Source organism: Mus musculus, chromosome 2 (assembly GCF_000001635.26).
Source record: "Mus musculus strain C57BL/6J chromosome 2, GRCm38.p6 C57BL/6J".
NCBI classification, from domain to species: domain Eukaryota; kingdom Metazoa; phylum Chordata; class Mammalia; order Rodentia; family Muridae; genus Mus; species Mus musculus.
In genome coordinates this window covers 11,416,802-11,422,526 of record NC_000068.7, presented here as the reverse complement: position 1 = coordinate 11,422,526, position 5,725 = coordinate 11,416,802, and the positions used below count along the sequence as shown (strand labels likewise).

General features: G+C 46.5%; 1 pseudogene; it reads right to left on the bottom strand.

Annotated features, from left to right (window-relative positions):
• On the bottom strand, positions 1,088 to 2,322 carry Gm13296 (predicted gene 13296; annotated as a pseudogene).

Sequence of the window (5,725 nt, the reverse complement as noted above, 5' to 3'; positions counted from 1 at the left end):
AGCTGCCAGGTGGATACTGGGATTTGAACCTGAGACTTAACCACGGAGCCATCTCTCTATCATCTCTTTACTTTTAATCTATTAACATTTTTTGTTTTGCTTTACTTTTATCTGTTGTTTGTTTGTTTTGAGACACACGATCTCACTATGGGGCTTCTGCTGGCCTGGAGCTCACCATGCAGGCCAGGGCAGCCCTGAACTCATTCACTTGTCACCGCCTCCCAAGTGCTGGGGTTAAAAGAGCGTGCACCATCATGCTTGGCTCTTTTTTAAATTTTAATTTGGCTTTCAGTTAGACAGTAGCTGAGAAGAGGCGGGGACCAGTAAGAACAGGAGGGGACAAAAGGAGATAATGGGATGCAGATGTGATCGAAATTAGATACATGTGACAATGTCATGATGAAATCCATTATTAGGCAACTAACATACGCTAATACAAACAATATAAAATAAGACTTTGAGACTACAGCATACACTGCAAGTTTACTTTCAGATAACATCCTGCCACTTCACAGGCAGAACAAGTACTTTATCCACACAGAATTTCTTGTGTCTGTCTTCCATCCCTTATATCACCACCATTGCTAATTTCCCTGGTCCATCAGATCCATAGATAAGCAAAATAAAAGATTTTATTTACCTGCATTTATCCCTTCTCCAGTATTCTTCATTTCTTTACATACAGTGAGCTTCTTTTCTTTTTTAAAGCAGTATTTAAAATTTATTTTATGTGTATGAGAGTTATGCCTGCAAATATGTATGTGTACAATGTGCGTATCCAGTGCCTTTGAAAGGCATTGGATCCCTTGGAATTGGAATTACTGACAGTTGTCAACTGCCATGTGGGTGCAGGGAATCGAACCTAGGTCTTGGAAGGGTGTGTGCAAAAACCAAAAACCAAAACAAAATCTCAAGTACCCTTCATCATTAGGCAATATCTTCAGGACTCTTAAGTTTTCAGATCATAGCATTTCTACCTCTGGCTAGCTCTCTTTAACACTCCATGAAAGGCCGTTCTCCTGAGGATGCATTTCTCCAGTGTTTCTCTGAGAAAGCCATGTTTTTTGGGGGAGAGAAGTGGGGGGGGGGTTGCAGCAAACTTTATTGATGGTATTCAAGAGAGTAGGGAGGGCTCCCCAGGCCCCTCCTGTTATTATGAGGGTCTAGGATGGAAATTGTGGGGGAGATGCTCAGTGTTGGGGGCCGAGTTGGGACAGGGACTCCTCAGCAACTGAGGGCCTCTCTCTTGCTCTCAGTGTCCTTGCTGGGGTGGGTGGTCCAGTGTTTCTCACTCCTTGGAGGCCATGTAGACCATGAGGTTGGTTGTACACCACCCTGTTGCTGTAGCTGCATTCATTGTCATACCAGGAAATGAGCTTTACAAAGCTGTCATTGAGAGCAATGCCAGCCCCAGCATCAAAGGTGGAAGAGTGGGAGTTGCTGTTGAAGTCTCAGAAGACAACCTGGTCCTCAATGTAGCCCAGGATGCCCTTCAGTGGGCCCTCAGATGCCTCCTTCAGTACGTTCTTGATGTCATCATACTTGGCAGATTTCTCCATGCGGCATGTCAAATCCACAACGGATACATTGGGGGTAGGAACATGGAAGGCCATGCCAGCGAGCTTCCTGTTCAGCTCTGGGATGACCTTGCCCACAGCCTTGGCAGCACTAGTGGATGCAGGGATGATGCTCTTGGCAGTGCCATGGCCATCAAGGCACAGCTTTCCAGAGGAGCCAGCCAGCCACAGTCTTCTGAGTGGCAGCGATAACATGAACTGTGGTCATGAGCCCTTTCATGATGCCAAAGTTGTTATGGATGACCTTGGCTGGGGGGCTAAATAGTTGGTGGTGCAGGATGCATTTCTGACAATCTTGAGTGAGTTGTCATATTTCTCATGGTTCACACCCACCACAAACATGGGGGCATTGGCAGAAGGGGCAGAGATGATGATCCTTTAGTCCCCACCCTTCAAGTGGGCCCCAGCTTTCTCCATGGTGGTGAAGACACCAGTAGACTCCACTACATACTTAGCACCAGCATCACCCCATTTGATGTTAGAGGGTCTTGCTCCTGGAAGATGGTGATGGGTTTCCCATTGATGACAAGCTTCCCATTCTCAGCCTTGACTGTGCTGTTGAGTTTGCCATGGGTAGAGCCATACTGCTACATGTAGACCATATAATTGACGTCAATGAAGGGGTTGTTGATAGCAACAATCTCCACTTTGCCAGCTGCAGGGCAGAAGGCAGCCCTGGTAACCAGGTGCCCAATACTGCCAAGTCCACTCACACCGATTTTCACCATCTTGTCTATGGGACGAGACTGGCACTGCACCAGATGCAGCCATCTCTGAAACAGGGAGGAGCAGAGAGTTGATGTACTGGCTAGTTTTGTGTCAACTTGACACAGCTGGAGTTATCACAGAGAAAGGAGCTTCAGTTGAGGAAATGCCTCCATGAGATCCAACTGTAAGGCATTTCCTCAATTAGTGATCAAGGGGGAAAGGCCCCTTGTGGGTGGGACCATCCCTGGGCTGGTAGTCTTGGTTCTATAAGAGAGCAGACTGAGCAAGCCAGGAGAAGCAAGCCAGTAAAGAACATCCCTCCACGGCTTCTGTATCAGCTCCTGCTTTCTGACCTGCTTGAATTCCAGTCCTGACTTCCTTGGTGATGAGCAGCAGTATAGAAGTGTAAGCCGAATAAACCCTTTCCTTCCCAACTTGATTCTTGGTCATGATGTTTGTGCAGGAATAGAAACCCTGACTAAGACCGTCGACTTGCATAAAATTATGCCCTCCATCATGAAAGGCTCCTCTCTCATGCTCATTGGCTAAAGTAGATACGCAGAAAAATGGAGGAAGTGCTGGTTCACATTACCAACACACACAGAAACTGTGAATAACAGCTGAGATGCAATGAAATATCACTTCACAAAACATCAAAAGTCCCACTTTTTAGAACTGGATTGAGAGCTTCGGTGGTTAAGAGTACCAGCTCTTCTTCCATAGGGTCCCGGTTTGCATCCCAGCACCCACATGGCAGCTCACAATCATCTGTAATTCCAGTCTTGGGGAATCCAGTGACTTCTTCTGGTCTCCACAGGACCAGCCATGCACGTAGTGTATATACATACATGTAGGTAAAGCACTCGTACACAAACCTCCCACTTTCTAAGTATGCCTAGGCAAGCCTGATCAGTGTAGGAAATCCAAGTCTTTCCTCAAGATTCTGTTGCTGGGGCTGGGACTGGGTAGCTCAGTTGGTAGAGTGTTCAACATGCATGAGGCCCTGGGTTCTGGCCCCACTACTACATAAACCAGTTGTACTACATGCCTGTAGTCCCAGCACTCAAGAGGTGGAGGCAGAAGAATATGAAGTTCAAGGTCAACCTCAGCTACATAGTGAGTTCAAGACCAGCTTGGGACACTTGAGACCCTGTCTTAAAAGAAGAAGAGAAAGAAGGGGAGAAGTGTAGTTGGGGGGGGGGATAAGGGAGACAAGGGAGACGAAGAGGAGGAGAAAAGGAAAACTGAAATGAATTGAAAATTAAAAGGTTATGTTGTTATTTCCATTGATTGTGAGCGTGCACAGATGAGTCTGAGTTTAATTTCCCCTTATTTTTGTTTTCTTTACAACTAGGTCTTAGAGTTTGTATGTGTGTGTGTGAGAGAGAGAGAGAGAGCGAGAGAGAGAAAGAGAGAGGGGAGAGAGAGAGAGAGAGAGAGAGAGAGAGAGAGAGGGAGAGAGAGAGGAATAACTTCAAAGAAGATTCAAACAATACTTGCAGATACAGCTTGAAGTTAGGTGTACTTTAAAAAGGACAAAGACAGGGCTGAGGATGGCCTGGCAGTCGAGAGCACACAGTCCTCTTGCAAAGGTCCACAGGCTGTGTGTCCAGCACCCACACCAGTTGACTCACAGCAGCCAGTAACCCCAGCTCCAAGGGACCCAGTGCCCCCCTCTGCCTTCTGTGGAGCATCTGCATGCATGTTCACATGCCCCACATATGAACACGACACACATATGAACATACAGACACATGAGTACAAATTTTAAAATAAAACTTTCGTTTAAAAAAGAAGGAAAAGGACAACTGAAAGAATTTATCCCGCACATATGTAGCAGATGTGCAGCTTGGTCTTCGTGCAGGTTCCCCAACAACTGGAACAGGGGCCGTCCCTGACTCTGTTGCCTGCCTGTGGATCCTGTTCCCCTGGCAGAGCTGCCTTGTCGGGCCTGAGTGGGAGAGAATGTGCCTAGTCCTGCAGTGACTGGATATGCCAGGATGGATTGGAACCCAGGGGCAGAGCCTTCTCCTTATCAGAGGAAAAGGGGAGGGGTTGGGAAGGAGCTATGTTTGGGGTATGTGAGCTGCCCACCTGGGTCCTAAGACAGACTCAGGTCCTCAGTACCCTGCCTGACTAATCTCTGAGCATGTCTCCATCCCTCATATAGGACTTCCACCAAAAAACTGTATAGTGTGATATTCGGGGAAAAAGACAACATGAAAAAGCAAAAGCAAATGTCATAACCAAGATTGTATATGGCAAATATTTTGCTCTGAGCCACTAGGAATTAAGGTAATTTTGATTAAAAAGTTAAAGGAAAAGGTGAATAGCAGGCCAGAGCAGATGTTAATGCAAGCAAGAGAGGTGTGGCTTTCAAGGGAGAAAGAAATGCTTGCACCCAGAAGCACGGAAACAAAAGCATAAGATGTTTTCAATGGGCTTGTTGGCACACGAAAGACAGCAGAAGAAATGTTCATGAGCCTGGATCAGTGTCAGCAGTTACTTCCCAAGTTGAAATGCAAAGAGAAAAAGAAAAGAAAAAGATGGCTCAGAATATTAACTATAATTCAACTGCAAACACCGCAGCATTCATGGGAACACGGAAGAGAAAGGAGGAAAGGGACAGAAGGGGCTATCTGAAGTAATAATGGATGAACGTTTTCCAAAATTAAAAATAAATGCCAGACCGCAGCACCAGGAAGCTTAGAGAATACAAAACAGCATAAATACCATCCCACCCCTGGGGTGGGGGACCTGAAACTAAACGTATCATATTTAAACTTCCGAAAACTTCAAAACACAATGAAAACCTTGAAAGAAGCTATGTGTGTGTGTGTGTGTGTGTGTGTGAGAGAGAGAGAGAGAGAGAGAGAGAGAGAGAGAGAGAGAGAGAGGGAGAGGGGGAGGGGGAGGGGGAGGGAGAGGGAGAGAGGGAGAGAGGGAGAGAGGGAGAGAGAGAACAGAGTGAAATATTTAAAGCATTGAAAGAAAAGTCACCTAGAACCTTATGTCTAGCAAAAACTGATTATTAAAAGTGGCTTTTAATGACAGCTTTGTAAAGCTCATTTCCTGATATGACAATGAGTACGGCTACAACAACAGGGTGGTGGACCTCATGGCCTACATGGCCTCCCAGGAGTGAGAAACCCTGGACCACCCACCCCAGCAAGGACACTGAGAGCAAGAGAGAGGCCCTCAGTTGCTGAGGAGTCCCTGTCCCAACTCGGCCCCCAACACTGAGCATCTTCCTCACAATTTCCATCCCAGACCCCCATAATAACAAGAGGGGCCTGAAGAGCCCTCCCTACTCTCTTGAATACCATCAATAAAGCTGGCTGCACCCCAAACACTCTTTTTATGCAAGTCCTGGGAGAAATGAGAACATGTTACCTGTCCCTAACTCTGAGCAGGGAGGGGAAAGCTAAGGTCACATCCAT